At 43.4% G+C, this 18,225-nt stretch overlaps 1 protein-coding gene across 3 annotated transcripts in view; it reads right to left on the bottom strand.

Annotated features, from left to right (window-relative positions):
• Positions 1 to 18,225, bottom strand: part of MTCL1 (microtubule crosslinking factor 1) — a 195,753-nt gene that overhangs the window by 120,080 nt on the left and 57,448 nt on the right. The gene's annotated exons all lie outside the window — the stretch shown is intronic.

Here is an 18,225-nt window from a genome sequence, read left to right as displayed (position 1 = left end):
TAAACTGCCTGTAGAGCTCAGAGACAGGATTGTGTGGAGGCACAGAGCTGGAGAAAATGGAAGTTCCCAAGAGCACAGTGTCCTCCATACTTCTTAAATGGAAGACATTTGGAACAACCAGGACTCTTCCTAGAGCTGGCCGCCCCACCAATTTAAGTAATTGGAGCCCTGACTTTCTTATTTCCCATAGACTTTCAGATGATATCTGGAGCTGGCATTCCTACAGCAAAAAAAAACACAACAAAAACAAAAGGTTTATAAAATGCCAGCAAGAACTTATGTGTGAAGTCAGGATCCAAAATATGTGAATTTACATCCCTGCCCATCCCTTCGTTGAACTTGATAGATTTGTGTCTTTTTTGAACGGTACTAAGTAATTTTGTAACCCTGATAGAATCTCAAGAGGTCAGAGAGAAAGGACCTCTATGTGCTCTATATAAAATCGGAGGTTCATGAGTGTATGGTATTTTTATGGCCACCTGACTTGCCACTTCATATTTACTGTATATCACCCATACATTTGTTGGAAAACTAAGGGTACCTTCATACATAGAGGCGACTGAAAATCAGTTCCATTCATCTGAATAGCACTTGCAGAAATCAAAGTGCTTACTGCCACAAAACCCCCCCAAAAAAACGAACCCCCCCAGAACAAATTCTGCTACATGTGAAGGCACCCTTAAGGGTACATTCACACGACCGTATGTATTTTGCAGTGCGCAATATATGGACACCATCCGCACGACATCCGCATTTAGTGCAGACCACTTGACTTCAAAAGGGTCTGTGGTCAGCATTTGCGGTCAGGGATAGAACATGTTCTATCTTTTGCGGAACGGACATATGGATGAGGAAAGCACATAGATGACATCCGTGTGCTTTCCACATCAGTATGTCCATTCTGTAAGAGATAGAACATGTCTTCTTCTTGGCTGCAAATGCAGACCATGGACCCATTGAGGCCGCATAAAATGCGGACGTTACGAGAACGGTATCCGTATTTTGCACATCTGTGTTTTGCAAACCACAAAATACATATCGTTGTGTGAAAGTACCCTAAAACTGTCTATAGTACCTATCTTCAATTCTCAGTCTTGATGTTCATTTCTGCAGAGAACACAGGACAGAACATTACTCTCTTCTGATCTCTGGATTAGACAGAGCCTCTCCAGGCACTTGTGATTATCTGTACACGTACACACCAGGATTTTCTACAGCAAGACCTAAGTGACCTAGCTAGACAAATCTCATCAGAGCACTGAACCCCTGGGCTCACTGATTTATGAGCACGTCCTTTAAATGGCAGAGGGAACAGCACGACTAGAGCGCTCCTGAGTATTCTGATCTGTTATAAATATATCATAATGTAGAGGCATATATATATATACGGTATATTTATATATAAAAATCTGTATTTGTGTACATCACCAGCTAAATAACCGCTTGTATCTATGTATCTTTGCAGTCCACAGAGAGCTGTTCCCTCTCGTATTGTTATTGTTTTCTCACACACACTTTAGCCAGTATTCCAGGAGTTGGGAAATTAGAAATATTATCCTTTTATTTTTAGCATTAAAAATATTTGCTAAATTATGAATACTGCAATGCCCTTTTCTTTATCCTATTTACTGTATTTACTCGCTGTAGAGAAAAGAATCCAGAGCTGTCTCTTCAGGTGAATCGCAATTATCTGCAGCCAGGTATAGAAATATACCAAGACAGAATCGCAGGTGCAAGCTACCAAGGCAATAATGTATAAAAACGTGAAAAAAGTAGCAGCACACTACTAAATGCACTAAGACTGGGTGAACAGGTGAATGTGTGAACAGGGTCAAATACATGACACCAATACTTACTATTAAGCAGGCCTTCAGCCACCGGGTCCCTCTCTTGGCCACCCGCTGCAGGGCCGGCTCCGGTCGCATCTCCTCCCGCCGGCGCTGTGAGGTTACGTGGGCCGCGAGCTCTCAGCTTCACCGCTCGGGTGTTTCCCCGGCAACGGAGCTCGCGTCCCAGGCCGCGGCCACGTGACCTCAGCGCTAACTGTGCGAATAATATACAGCTATTCCGTTCATTTGGACGACTTTTTGTGAAGATCTGCCAACTCTAAACAAAGGGTCTATTCCAACTCGCGGTTTTTCAGCATTTTAGGAAAATTGGGTAAAAGAAAAACTGATATAACCAGGACATTTGGATGGTCATATATAGTAAGAATTTTTGCTGCTAATTTTGTAGCAAATTTCAAATGAATTTGTGGCAAATCCACACCCATATCATCCTATGCATTGCTAAGGGTAATTTAACCCTTTATATGCTTATGGAAGAGAATGAAGGCAAAACTTGCAAGCAGACAGGAGATACTGGCATACTTTGAATCAGGATCCCTCTCTCTTCCCTTGCTGCCGGCAGAGGTTGGAGAGAGAGACTTGTTGGAGCTTATTTTTGTTACGTTTTTCACGTGTTTTAGGCTAGCACGTCCTAATATTTTTGCCTATGCCTTGCCTGTTGCTTTCAGCTCTTGCGGCCCTCACAGTCGTCATCACCAGGTTCAACGATTGCCTCCTTGCTTTCTGTCTAGGTCATAGGCACGGTCCTCGTCTCTGCTTGTTCTGCTCAAGATTCACGTTTATTTCATGCTTATACCTTCTGCATTCACAGGTAATTTTATGGTATCAATCGGATGGATAAATATTACTTCGCGAACAGGTTGACTTTCGGATCCAAAAGTAGTCCATGGTGGTTCGACCAGTTCGCACTGGATTTTGGTTAACCATTGCCACTGCCAAATGGTTATTCATTAGCTAATAACTTTCTTTTGATAGAAGACATAGAGGTGGTGTAGAAAGGAAAAAAGAGGGAAGAACCCTTCACACCCGTTAAAAAGAAAAAGAAAACACGTAATAGGCGCCAAATTCCCTCAGTCACTAGACGTGATGATAATTCGAATCTGTTGTTAGTTATATAAATAAGGTAGGTATAAATAAAAAGACCTTCACCTAGGTCTGATAAAAGAGCCAAATATTTAAGACTATCAACACATCCATGTAATGGTGATGTTGACAGATGATAATTATAAAATAAGAAAAATAAAATCAAATGCACTCACTTCACGGGGGGGGGGGGGCTGTCACCCGGATCAATTCAGAGACCCCTGGGACTACTTTCCCCCCCAGCCAGGATCACATGCAGAAATGTAAATAATTGAACAACGCCTACACAAGTGGCTTCTGGTCAATCATTTTAATGGTACGTGGCTCAACGCGTTTCGAGGGTCTAAAGCCCTCTTCTTCAGGAGTGCTTGGAACAAGCTTCTAAGACCAGTCTGGAATGTTTCATCGTAGCAGCAGCTCAAGTTTGGGGTAGGCACTGGGCTAATTCCCCATTCATCTTTATCACAGACAACCAGTCTATAGTTGAAATACTCGCCAAGGGAAGATCCAGATCCCCCCCAATTATTTATTTTTTACGCAAGTTGGTCTGGCTTCAATGGGTTACAATTTCCATTTTATCTGCAGACATATCCAGGGCTCTAAGAACCTGGCGGCAGACGCCTTTCACGATTTAACTTGCCTGCTTTTTTCCAGGTAATGCCAGAAGCGGACCGAACAGGACTAACCCCGCCAGCCTTCCATACCCTGACAATGGACTAAATTCCCACATTGCTTCCACAATAAATAAATAATTCAGGTGAACATGATATAAACAATTCAAAATCAAAGAACAATCTCACATGGTGCAAAGGACGACAGGACCGCCGCGGCGTACACACTGGGCCAATGCGCATGCGCGGGACTTCAATCCAAACGCAATGCCGACATCTCGCGCAAGACGCGATCATGCGTTGCACCGAACTCCCGTGAGAAATGTGATTTCGTGTTACAGCTGCGAGACCATAACAAAGATGTACGGCTTTCTCCACCATAGTCACAGCGCATGATCATGCCCATTTTACAAACGCCACCCAAGGGCGTCACATAAAATAGAGACACATATTCCAAGAAGGTGCAAAATTCAAACAAATATTACTAGGAACCTATCCTCAGCCTAGGATGTGTGTCACACCGGTGTCAATGCGTCAGCAATGGCACCACTGTGTCCGGTTCCCGACAGGGAGCCTCCACATTTACTGTGGTACACGACACAGTCGTTACCCATCACAACCATCATCGGCCAATAAAAGTTCCAATAAATAGTCCAGGGGATAAGGTGGAACATTAGGGGTCGCCCCAATTATTGCACCCTCCCAATCAGGGCAGAGGACCACACATCACCGGTAAGTGGCACATGGCCTCCATCCCTGTACTGGACATAGTTATATGACTCTAAATCGCACCATCTTGATACCCAACATCAAAATACCTTCAAAAGGGCAATGTATCAAAGGGAATTTTATTTGGAACTTTAATTGGCCGATGATGGTTGTGATGGGTAACGACTGTGTCGTGTACCACAGTAAATGTGGAGGCGCCCTTTCGGGAACCGGACACAGTGGTGCCATTGCTGACGCATTAACACCGGTGTGATACACATCCTAGGCTAAGGGTAGGTTCCTAGTAATATTTGAATTTCGCACTTTCTTGGATTATGTGTCTCTATATTATGTGACGCCCTTGGGTGGCGCTTGTAAAATGGGCATGATCATGCGCTGTGACTATGGTGGAGAAAGCCGTACATCTTTGTTATGGTCTCGCAGCTGTAACACAAAATCACATTTCTCACGGGAGTTCGGTGCAACGCATGATCGCGTCTCGCGCGAGATGTCAGCATTGCGTTTGGATCGAAGTCCCGCGCATGCGCATTGGCCCAGTGTGTACGCCGCGGCGGTCCTGTCATTGTCAGGGATGGTGTTGCAGAAAACTGGAAGTCACAAATAAACATCAGACTGACTTGATCCCAAACTAAGGAACATATGGGTGAGCCCTATAACAGCCCTAGAGCTCTCCCTTACTGCTCAGCCCATGCAAAGATCTCTATGATAGATAATTGCATGCCCACATGCCTCGACTATATGACACCTGAAAACCCTACAATAGTGAGGGGACACGAGCACCGGCTCCCTGCACTTAATACGGAGGGAGTCAGGGTCACCTAGATTCAAGCCAGCAGAAAAACACAAATAAAGGAAGGGACTTATCTGAGGAACCAGCAGTTGCAGCTTCTAGCAGAGAGCACAATTCAGGAAGTAGTGTAAACCACAAAGTGAGGCAGTATGGGAGGGGATATAAAGGCAGGCAATCAGTGTGAATAGATGACAGCTGGGAGAAGGGAAAGAAATGACAAAGTGAAAGCAAAACAAAAGAACATCATGCAGGAGGTACAGAAGAACGTCTGTCAGAGCTTCTTAGAGATCTGGCGGTGACAGTCGTCCATTGCACGATGTGAGATTGTGCTTTGATTTTTAATTGTTCACCTGAATTATGTATTTATTAATTATGGGTCTTTAATGTTTTTATGGTAGTATATAAAATACACTGGCTTATATTATATGAATTGTACACATTTGGATTATGTCATTCACTGGATTATTTATATATTTGTATATGCTTTTTATCTATCTTTTGGATTATTTATTGTATTAATTGTATGATCATGGATGTAATTGAACACACCTACTGCACATGTCTGTATGGCTTGAAAAAGCAGTTGAAACGTTGCCGACACTGGGTCGAATAAATCACAGTTTTTTGTGCTACGTTGGAGTGCAACCGTGCTTTTCCTCACATATCGCTTGATATAGTGTGCTGCTCTTACTTTTTCTATTATATATACAGTACAGACCAAAAGTTTGGACACACCTTCTCATTCAAAGAGTTTTCTTTATTTTCATGACTATGAAGGCATCAAAACTATGAATTAACACATGTGGAATTATATACATAACAAACAAGTGTGAAACAACTGAAAATATGTCATATTCTAGGTTCTTCAAAGTAGCCACCTTTTGCTTTGATTACTGCTTTGCACACTCTTGGCATTCTCTTGATGAGCTTCAAGAGGTAGTCACCTGAAATGGTCTTCCAACAGTCTTGAATGAGTTCCCAGAGATGCTTAGCACTTGTTGGCCCTTTTGCCTTCACTCTGCGGTCCAGCTCACCCCAAACCATCTCGATTGGGTTCAGGTCCGGTGACTGTGGAGGCCAGGTCATCTGGCGCAGCACCCCATCACTCTCCTTCATGGTCAAATAGCCCTTACTTTCAAAGTTTTCCCAATTTTTCGGCTGACTGACTGACCTTCATTTCTTAAAGTAATGATGGCCACTCGTTTTTCTTTACTTAGCTGCTTTTTTCTTGCCATAATACAAATTCTAACAGTCTATTCAGTAGGACTATCAGCTGTGTATCCACCTGACTTGTCCTCAACGCAACAGATGGTCCCAACCCCATTTATAAGGCAAGAAATCCCACTTATTAAACCTGACAGGGCACACCTGTGAAGTGAAAAACATTTCAGGGGACTACCTCTTGAAGCTCATCAAGAGAATGCCAAGAGTGTGCAAAGCAGTAATCAAAGCAAAAGGTGGCTACTTTGAAGAACCTAGAATATGACATATTTTCAGTTGTTTCACACTTGTTTGTTATGTATATAATTCCACATGTGTTAATTCATAGTTTTGATGCCTTCAGTGTGAATCTACAATTTTCATAGTCATGAAAATAAAGAAAACTCTTTGAATGAGAAGGTGTGTCCAAACTTTTGGTCTGTACTGTATATATATATATATATATATATATATATATATATATATATATATATTTGCAAGAAAAAGTATGTGAACCCTTTGGAATGATATGGATTTCTGCACAAATTGGTCATAAAATGTGATCTGATCTTCATCTAAGTCACAACAATAGACAATCACAGACTGCTTAAACTAATAACACACAAAGAATTAAATGTTACCATGTTTTTATTGAACACACCATGTAAACATTCACAGTGCAGGTGGAAAAAGTATGTGAACCCTTGGATTTAAAGGGAGTCTGTCACCACATTTCAGCATATTAGACCGATCAAATAGGGTTATATGATCCACCCAGAACTTAAAAACTGTACCTTTGTTGTAGAAAACGGACTTTTCTTTTAGCCGAAAATGAACTTATAAGGTTATGTTAATGAGCCCTCTCAAGTGCCCAGGGCGGTCTCTCAATCCTCGGAGCCCCAGGCAGCACCTCCTCAATGGCTCATAACCCCGCCCTCCGTGCGCCTCTGCCCGCCCGTTTACTCCCCTCCCCTATCCTTTTCCACTGCGGTTGTGCGGTCCAAATCGTAGCGAGCGCATGCGCAATGCGATGCCCGCTCCTGGCAGGGCATCGCAATACCTACTGCGCATGCGCCCGCTACGATTTGGACCGCACAGCAGCAGTGGAAAAGGACAGGGGAGGGGAGTAAACGGGCGGGGAGAGGCGCACGGAGGGCGGGGTTATGAGCCGTTGAGGAGGTGCTGCCTGGGGCTCCGAGGATTGAGAGACCGCCCTGGGCACTTGAGAGGGCTCATTAACATAACCTTATAAGTTCATTTTCGGCTAAAAGAAAAGTCCGTTTTCTACAACAAAAGGTACAGTTTTTAAGTTCTGGGTGGATCATATAACCCTATTTGATCGGTCTAATATGCTGAAATGTGGTGACAGACTCCCTTTAATAACTGGTTGAACCTCCTTTGGCAGCAATAACTTCAACCAAACGTTTCCTGTAGTTGCAGATCAGACGTGCACAACGGTCAGGAGTAATTCTTGACCATTTCTCTTTACAGAACTGTTCAGCAATATTCTTGGGATGTCTGGTGTGAATGCCACAGCATCTCAATCGGGTTGAGGTCAGGATTCTGACTGGGCCACTCCAAAATGAGTATTTTCTTCTGTCTAAGCCATTCTGTTGTTGATTTACTCTATGCTTTGGGTCGTTGTCCTGTTGCAACACCCATCTTCTGTTGAGCTTCAGCTGGTGGACAGATGTCATCGTGGTTTGGGGCTGCTTTGCTGCGTCAGGGCCTGGACGGATTGCTATCATCGAAGGAAAAATTAATTCCCAAGTTTATCAAGACATTTTGTAAGAGAACTTAAGGCCATCTGTCCAAAACCTGTCTCCAAAACCAGTCAAACCTCCTCTAGTAAAGAAAACGTAGGGAACAATGCTCCATCTCTAAAAAAGGCTTTCTTCTGCAAACACCATATGTGGCAATACGTAATACGGTTTTTGCTCACCAAAACCTTTTTTATGGAATCATGTTCCCTATGATTTCTTTACTGGTTCATTAGGTGCAATATCATTTTAGATGGGTAATCAACAAATGAATATACTATAGATCTTAGAAAGCACAAGAATGAATGAAGCTTTAATTTCGTAAACAAGCTGAAAACTAAGATACACGGCAGTGGAGAAATTCATATTCTACATTTTTCTCTATGACTGCATCGTCTGTGAATAAACCAGAGGCAATATTCTCCTGACAGGCACTGATGCATTGTCTCTGCACTTCTCTTTTAAAGGAAGCCATTCAAATACTAAAGATACCCGCACACCTTCAACTGCTTTTGGCTGAATGCTATTGAAAAAAGTTAGAAAAGGCTTATTTATTGTAAGATGTAAGGCCCGCTTAACAGTTGTGCACGGGCAGTTATTTTAGGCTAGGAACCAGACACAACATGTGTTCTACAGTACACTTTAGTGCCCAGGTACGCCTTCCATAGTGGGACGGCACCGGACAGAAAAAAGTAGCATGCAGCATTTTTCTATCCTGCGCTATTTGACATATGGCATCATGAGTAATGTGCCAAATACTTGTGAGTGACCCCTTAGAAAACTACGGGATCAGTTCTGATTTCAGTGGTGCAGATAACGCCAGAGGGGAACTGAGCCGGATGACAGGAGGCATGTGAAACCTGCCTTACACACCTTACATCTGGCGCAACTTCCGACTGTCTGATCTAAATTTACACTGTCTAAATATTAGACTACATTACTATCTGTCCCAGTCTTCCTTGCTATTCAGACATATCCTCCTTCCATGCGCACAGTGCACAGAAAGAGGTAAAAAAAACTAGACAAACCTGTAATCTCAGTAGATATGACGTCACTGCCCCACCACTTAGTGGATTAGGATTTGCAGTGCTTTCCTGTATTCTTCATTCTCAGCAGGCAGACACTATCTGTTATGAACGACTCTTTCACGTTGGCTCTTCATGTGTATAAATGTTATTAAAGTGCAGTATAATAATGCTGTAAAACATTTCCCCACTGACGGTCTTATTTCCATTCTGCAAGCAGGAGGGGAGATCACACAATCTGCTCCTGCCAAGAAGACTACAGTGGAATTCTGCTGCACCTCCTGCTCAGCCAGCTCCCTGGCATTTAGCATTAGATGTTGATAATGTGAAATGACAAGACCTTCAAGTGCTCTATGTTATAAAAAAAGGCAAAGTTACACAGGCTATAAGTTGTGGCGTAAATCTCCTGCCTGCATCAACAAGGCAAGGCTGTACCGCATGGAGAAGAATGTAAATGAACACGTCATAACGATATGAATTATGTGGAAGACAAACATATTATTTATGTACAGCTAAATACATTCACCTAGTAAACAGCCCTTACAACGAGCATCTATCCGATGCTGTTTCCATGACTCCAATACAGTTGTATGGTGCGGAAGCCTGGGTTAGTGACTGGGGTGCCCCATCTAGCAATAAGTAGGCATCGTAGAAAACTGGCATCAATCTAACATTTATCATGAGGATGGTTGAGGAATGTTTCGGCTGGAATAACCCTATTTTCTTTTAAATCAGATAATTTTTATTTGTTTTTTCAAAAAATCACGAAAAAGCAAAGGAAGACAGTCTGTACAGCATACATGCAACAGTTGATGACAAAAATACCATAGCATTACACGATCGGACAGATAGTTACTTACATAAGTATCACAAGTAACATAAACCATGGTACAAGAAGCACATAAAATCACGTATTCTAGTTACAAATTATATCTGGTACAGAACCACATTTACCATCTAATAATTTATCAACAGGAAACCAACCTTCCCTACCCAACTAAAGCCCAGTACCCCCCCCCCTCCCTACCCAAGCGATGGAGCGGATCCAAACTCCAAGATTGGACATCTTATTAGCATGTCAAAGGCACATCCATTGGTGTACACCTCCTGTCTGTGTATCAGACCTCTGCACACCCGACCTGCGTAGTACTACACACCTTCATACAGCATACATCCAGAGTAAAATAGGATAGAGGAGATAGAGAGCCTACATAAACCAATACTGCGCCTCTTCCTACCAGGGCTGTGGAGTCGGAGTCGGGGGAAATTTTGGGTACCTGGAGCCGGAGTCGAAGTCGGCAAACAATGCACCGACTCCGACTCCTACTAAATTTAGATTGGAATAAAAAAAAAAAAGCAAGTTTAAATGTCCCAATTCACAAAAAGTTATAATTAATGACTTCTCTACTGTAAGAATAAAGACCAATGCATGCAGTGCCTCACGTAACCGCAAAACGAACACGTTAAGTGACCGTGAAGAAGCATGCTTTTCATGTCCTTCACTATATGGCACGCAAACGCACAATTAGGAGCTGCAATACTTATACTTTCCATAGTGTTGTGTTCTGCTTTTACAGGGAACGCAGCGTCCATGTGTAACCTAGCCTCTCACTGATAAGGGATTAAATAAATATGTTTTTTGGAGGACTAGAGAGTGAGACACTTGTATAAGTGAAGGGAATGGAGGGCCAATAGTTCAAGACTGAAGCTGTAAACCATTGGAAAAACTGTTGTCATTTAGCTAAGGCTATAAAAACTTGTAAACTCCGATTGTTAGCTTAAACTTTAAACATGACTATGGGATTCTCCTAGGAAAATCATGTTTTAGAATAAATGCCCCTTCCTGGATCGTCCCACTGCCCTATCTTCAGCAGCAGATAAGCACACAAAGGAGAAAGCAGCAGCCCAACTACCTCCAGCCCTAAAAATAATAAAGTCTGACTTAAGAGCCTCTATGAAAGAGGATCTGGCAGAGGCAATTCTCTTCCTTAGAACTCTACATTGAATTGATTTGCATTTGCTAAGCCTATAACTACATTTCAAGATTAATATAAACCATTTCTAGGTTTTACAGATTTTGTTTTTGGTTCATTATAGATAAGCTTTGTTTTTGTTCTAAAACAACCAAATAATGTGGTTTGTATTTTTGAACTGGTAAAGATCCTGTTCCTGATGTTTATGCCTGCTGCTACTATCCAGCCACTTGATTGATTAATAAGGAATGTATAAAATACATTCGCATATTAATACAGAGGAGTCGGAAGTACATAAAACTGAGGAGTCGGAGTCGGAACATTTATCTACCGACTCCACAGCCCTGCTTCCTACCCCGTAGTCCAACTACGAGGAAAGGCTAAACCGGACACTGTAGCCTGCATTTCTCCCAGTTATCCCATATTTTGACATACTTCCCAGCACAGTTTCTTTTAACATACACACTTTTCTCTAAGCGTAATATATCTGACATTCTATTGAGGAATTCTCCCCTAGTCGGAGACTGAGGTTTAAGCCAAAATCTAGCTATGAGTTTCCTAGCTTGAAATAGTAGACACTGTACTCCCAAACGATGATGACGATTTTTGATGTCTAATATCCCGACCACACGCTCTCGGACCAGGCGGAATAACCCTATTAACAATAAGCAATGCATGTGAAATAAAAAATAAAGCAAATTTGATTTTCAAATCCACAGTCTGTCAATTACGTTTGTGGTTTAAATAGCTGCGATTTCACCATTTTCCAATGAACGCTGAGATCTGTGGCCAAGCTGCAACAAATACGCACCAAAAACTGCAGATTTTGGTGCGGATATGGTCCAGAAACGCATATAAATCCAGATGGAAATTCGTTGATCTTATATCTGTTCATCCACGCTCGTGTGAAGGCGGCCTTAAAAAAGAGGACCTTTCACCACTTCTGACATGCCTGTTTTAATAGCTTCATGCATCCCCCATGTAATAACAATTCTGGAGCATCTATTCTTATGTCTGTATGTTGTGCCATCCCTTTATTATTTCTACTAGAAGTTATGAATGAATTGTTAGCAGTCTGCAGTAAGGGTACAGAGGGGAGCTAACCGGTTGGGGCTGTGTACCTGCACAGTCTGACAATGGCAGCATCGACTGGATAGAGTCAGACTGTGCAGGGACACACCCCCAACTGGTTAACACCCCTCTGTACCCTTACTGCAGACTGCTAGCAATTAATTCATAACTTCTAGTTAAAATAATGAAGGAACAGAACAACATAGAGCCATAAGAATAGATTCTCCAGAATTGTTAGTATCACGGATCAGCGGATGTGAACCCACTGTGCCACTGACTAGCAATACTCTGGAGGGGAGTAACTAAGCAACTACCCAGATTTCACTAGACCCTCAGATGGTGAGGATAGGCTTGAGCGTCGGTAATTGCCAGGGGCTACTCCAGAGCACAAACCAGTCAGTAGCAGCTGATCCAGGCAGACATGGTCAGACAGGCATGGTCGTTACCAGGAGCAACAAGACAGGAACCAGAGACATAGTCAGAACAAGAAATGGGTCAGGGCAGGTGGCACAGGAACAAGGTCAGGCAATCCGAGTCGGCAACAGGAGAGGCGATGCAAGCAGGCAGGGATCCGACGATAAACGAAGTGGTAAGCAAGCTCTTAGCACAAGATTAGGACCTTGACTCTGCGGCATCTAGGTAAAGGGCTGAGCCACTTAAATACCTGCAGGAGAGCCAGGGTAGGTTAACGAGATCACATGACATGACTCAGCCCCGCCCAGAGAGTGATGCGTACTGCCACATCAGTAGCCGAGTACAAGCAGTGTCCAAGTTAAATGAAAGTTGTGGAGCGGAATCCACATAGGTAGTACCAACCGCACAGGCAGAGTCCAGAGCTGCAACAGAGGCTGGAAGTAGATGAGCACGGCACCGGGGACCACCGTGATGAGTGGGGGAACAGCGCCGCACAGAGTTATTACATTGGGAACGCAACTAAAACAGGCACGTCAGGAGTGGTGAAAGGTCCTCTTTAACAATCTCTTATTATTTTGTGCCTACAGTTCTAATGCAGAACCGTGTGTCTCCATGGTCACATAGGGAACAAACTCTGCAGCCATACTCCTTTCCATCTTGCCCCTCATTTTTGCTGACATGCCTTTGCAGCCTCACTACATAGGGTTAGAGTGTTATTCCCATAGGCACTGTTCTGTAGTAAAATCACATCTAAGGCTGGGCCTCCATGGAGTCATAGTGCCCATGCTTTGCTGCGCTACAATTTCATATATGATCAGTGAGCTGTTTGTTGGTTCTAGGGAGAGGGACTTAAACTTAAGCAATGTCAAAAGATCCCATAAGGCTAATACTACATGTGATATCGCAATGTAATTTAGCATGCAAAATAATCATGCATGCTTAAACGGGTTGTCCGAGTTTAAGCGTCAACAGTGGGAGGACCGGAGCACAGCACTCGAAGAACCAAAGGACGAAACAGGTGAGTATACATTCATTATTTTAAGACATTTGCATGGGTTGCCCAAGTTTTTAAATAACTCGGACAACCCCTTTCAAAACCCTATATGAGCAGCATCCACCCTTTTAAACTAGGCATACATCCTGCTAAGATTGATTCAGCTGAACAAAATGAAAATGTGAAAATGAAATCGATCGTGGCATTTCCAAGGAAAAAAAAGACTTTTCTTCTATATGGAAATGAGGGCTTCAGTGCACTGAGGGGGCGGCCTAGCTCCTCGGAGCACCTCAGCTCTTTAGCTTTCCAGTGCTGGTCATGCTTCTCGGTGCACTGATGCCTCATTTGCATGAAGGATACAATTATTTTTATGGGGAACTCCACAACCGATTTAAGACAGGAATCATTTTAATCAGCGGGATCAAGTCAGTATGCCTGGTTTAATGGGGTTGGCCCTGCTGATAGGTGCTCTTTAAATGCCATGGATCATCTGTCCTAAAAGGATGTGCTGTTAACGACATACAGTTGGGAGAATGTTGACTAACCCCGTAATACTTTCTTAAAAATAACACTGGACAAGTACGACATGAAACTATATATTTTGTGGGAAACTGGTAAATTATTGCTGGTTAGTTTAATGTGCAATGAACGTTCTTGACATGTCAAGTCACCGAGGCCGTCTGTTTCCATTAGAACTAATGAGGGCTGTCAGCTGTGGAGACAACACCCTCTCCTCCTTTTCTCTTCACGCCAGCCCTGATCCATTCACTCTTTTAACAAAACCATTTAAACTATTCACGGCAAATCCCAGTGCAGCTGCTCCCCTGCGCCTAATCCTCCTGCAGCGCTGTGCTCTTCACCCGGGTCGCCCCAACCCTCTGTGATGCCCAGCCAGGCAACTGTCTGAAGGCTTCTTGGCAATATAAACAGCATGAGGCGGACACAAAGAAGCACAAAGTAACTTCTAGCAGCTGGGTATTACTGCAAGACAATGCTGCTAGGAAAAGGCCAGAGCCATATATTTTCTCTGCTTCCTATTGATAACCACACAAAGACGGAAAGCTATGCTTTATCTTCTACGTATGTAGACGCCGACTTAATGATTACTACGTAGAAGGCTAATAATAAAGAAAAAAGTCATGCAAAGTCATTCTAGTCTGTGGGTAACAGATTATAATTACATATGTATGGTTCATCTGTCAAGTCTTAGGGGGAGATTTATCAAATACCTGCATTTCATGTTGGTATTTGATACCCTCTGCGCTGAAGCAATTTAAGGGTTAATTGGAGCCATTTTTAGAATTCTTCCTCTAGGTATAGTATGGTTATAAATAAAGACTATTGTTATAGTATTAAGGGTGATTTTGCAGAGGCGAGTCACTAGGGGCAGTTAATGTTTCCCATTAGGATTTCATGGGCTTTTTAAAAAATGTGTGTGGTCACTAAGGGGTTAAGGCGAGTCTACATCGCTGGCGGCAGCTGCAAGATACGACCATTGATAACCTCCTGTCGGTGTGGCTGCAATCTGGCAGTGCTGCATAATAATCCTGGGCTGTCTGGGTAAGATTCAGGAATCTACTTAGGCCCTTTCGAAATGGATCATCCTACTGTCATCCACACTGAACAATTACCCTCAAAGGGCACCTGCACGCGGTCTGTCTTGAAAATTCGTGGACATTCGAGCTGATTACTTGCGGTTTTCGGTGGGGATTTGATGAGGTTTTGCGCTGATCTCACCCTTGTATTGAAAAGAGTGAAATCTGTACAAAAGAACCGCAAAAGAACTGACATGCAGCCGAATCCAAAATCCACACAGCAGGTAAATTTTCATACCCAAAAAAAAAAAAGTGTACATGACATTTGTCTGATCTCATACACGTTTTGGTACTGTATTATGCAAGGTTTTTTCCGCACGAGAATCTGCATGGAAAAACCACGTGTAATCTGCAACATGTGCAAGTAGCAAGGGTGGCTGTACATGGTGCAGATTTGCATGCAGAAAATCCACAAGAAATCTTCACCAAAAACGGCACTGAAAACTGCACTGTTTCTCGTGGTTTAGGTGCGTTAGGCTACTTTCACACTTGCGGCAGAGTGATCCGGCAAGCAGTTCCGTCGCCGGCAAAACGTATGCCAACTGATGGCATTAGTAAGACCGATTAGGATCCTGATCAGTCTTAAAAATGCCTGATCAGTCAGAAAAATGCATTGAAATGCCGGATCTGTCTTTCTAGTGTGATCCGGCAAAACGGATCCGGCATTTATTTTTATCACCTTTTTTTCGGTCTGCGCATGCGCAGACTGGAAGGACGGGTCCGGCATTTTGAATGTCGGATCCAGCACCAATACATTCCTATGGAAAAAAATGCCGGATCCGTAGCATGCTGCGGTTTAACTTTTGCCTGATCAGTCAAAATGACTGAACTGAAGACATCCTTATGCATCCTGGACGGATTACTCTCCATTCAGAATGCATGGGGATATATATACCTGATCAGTTCTTTTCCGGCATTGAGCCATTTGGACGGAACTCATTGCCGGAAAAGAAAAACGCTAGTGTGAAAGTACCCTTATCTGTGTGGTGTTTGTTGCAGATTTTCTGTTTGTTAAAGGGCTTCTGTCACCAGATTTAACCCTATTAAACTAGCGATGTGCTAATGTCAGCTAAACCTAACTAGCCTATTCCTACTTTTATCTATGCCCCCGTTACGCCAGAAATCTAACTGTTATAATATGCTAATTAGCCTCTAGGAGCGGGGGGAGGGGGGGGGCGTTGCCCCTGCTCCTAGAGGCTCCGTTCTCCCACCTTTGTCTCCTCCCTCCAAGTTCTGATTGACAGGGCCGGGCAGCGCTCGCATCTGTCTGCCAGCCCTGCGGGCGCGAATGCTGAACGGCGTGAGATTTCACCAGAGCACAGGGCTGGCAGACATGAGATTTGTCAAATCTCAAGCACTTTGTATTACGCTGCGGTTTTTCTGCAAGAGAATCCGCACTGAAAAGCCACAAACAATGTGTGCAGGTACCTAAAAGTCAATGGTTCAGGTCACAAGTTTCTGCAAGTACCATCCATCTGTCCCATCGCCTCCACATGCTGCGGGGCATACCTTAGGACAAACTGACCTGCAGTATGAATTTTAAAGAGGGTGAAATTCGCAGCAAATCCACACTGAATGCAAGATGTTGAAATTAGAGTGCACATTCACAGTTCCTGGTTTTGTAGAAATCATGGCAAAAAAAATGTGAAAAACATCAGATGTGAAGCAACCTAAGCTGGTCAACCAAAATCTTCACAAAACTTGGATGGCTACAAGCATTGCAACCTTATCCAACAAATCCAGGGATTTACCATTTTACAAATCCAAAGATTTACTAGTTTATACAAAGCATAACAAAACCCTGAATTACATTGCTGTTAATTGTCCCAGTGTTTAAAGGGGTTCTCCGGGCTCTCCTATATTGATGACCTATCCTCAGGATAGTGTGTACAATATATCGATCTGCACTATGGGAGATAGAGTGGCGGTGCGCGTGTCCCAGGGCAGGCGTCCCATGTAGATCAAAGGAAGAACGGACCGGCACTCGCTGTTAGTATATAATCTTGTGATTTATTGTCACATTCCAGTGATGGCGTTTCGGCATACAATCTGCCTTTATCGAAACGACGTCACTGGAATGTGACAATAAATCACAAGATTATATACTAACAGCGAGTGCCGGTCCGTTCTTCCTATCCTCAGGATAGGTCATCAATATCAGATCGGTGGGGGTCTGACACCCAGCCCCCCATCGATCAGCTGTATGAGGAGATTGCACACGTAGTTCTCACGTGCCGTCTCCCTTCTCTCTTCCTGTTCACTGTTGGTCTATGGCAAAGCAGCGGCGAACAGGAAGAGAGAAGGGAGACGTTCATGCACACTGCGCGCGCTGTCTCCTCATACAACTGATTGACTGGGGTGCCTGGTGTTGGAGCCCCGTCGATCTGATATTGATGACCTATCCTGAGGATAGGTCATCAATATTGGAGAGTCCCGAGAACCCCTTTAATACTGATAACCGTTCCTCAGTTTTTGATCGGTGGGGGCCTAACTCTTGCCACCCCTGCTGATCAGCTGTTTGAAGAGGCCGTGGCACTCCTTGAGTGCCAGAGCCCCTTCTTAGGCCAGTGACACCACATCCACCGGTCACATGGCCTATGCACAGCTCAGTCCCATTTAAACTAATTGTGCTGAGCTGCAGTACCAAGAACAGCCACTATACAATGGACGACATTGTGCTTGGTAAACTGCACAGAGGCCACGGCGCTCACCAGAGTGGCCACTTAAAACAGCGGGGGTGCCAGGAGTTAGACCCCCACCAGTCACATATTGATGATGTACAGTGAGGATAGGTCATCGGTGTTAAACACTTGGACAACCCCTTTAAAGATATATTTTTCTATGTAGTTGTGGTGAGAATTGTTGTGAAAGTGACAGTAAGTGGTGCAGCCATATTGGTTGTCACAGAAATTTACTAATGACAACGTGACATTTGTATCACCAGCTCCTGAGAAGATAATTAAAACGAGGCATCCAGCACTGAAACTTTCAATTTAGCAAAAATGTTGTCACAGTGGTACAGAAGAATTCAAATATCTGTTTTATTAGCGATTGTCCTATGAGGCCATCATCAGGTTTTATTCCATGCATTTTTTCCCCCGATGTGTTTTTTAACGCGGTTTTGTGTGCGGGT

This window comes from Bufo bufo, chromosome 5, assembly GCF_905171765.1.
Source record: "Bufo bufo chromosome 5, aBufBuf1.1, whole genome shotgun sequence".
Classification (NCBI taxonomy): Eukaryota; Metazoa; Chordata; class Amphibia; order Anura; family Bufonidae; genus Bufo; species Bufo bufo.
This window is presented reverse-complemented; position numbering and strand designations above follow the sequence as displayed.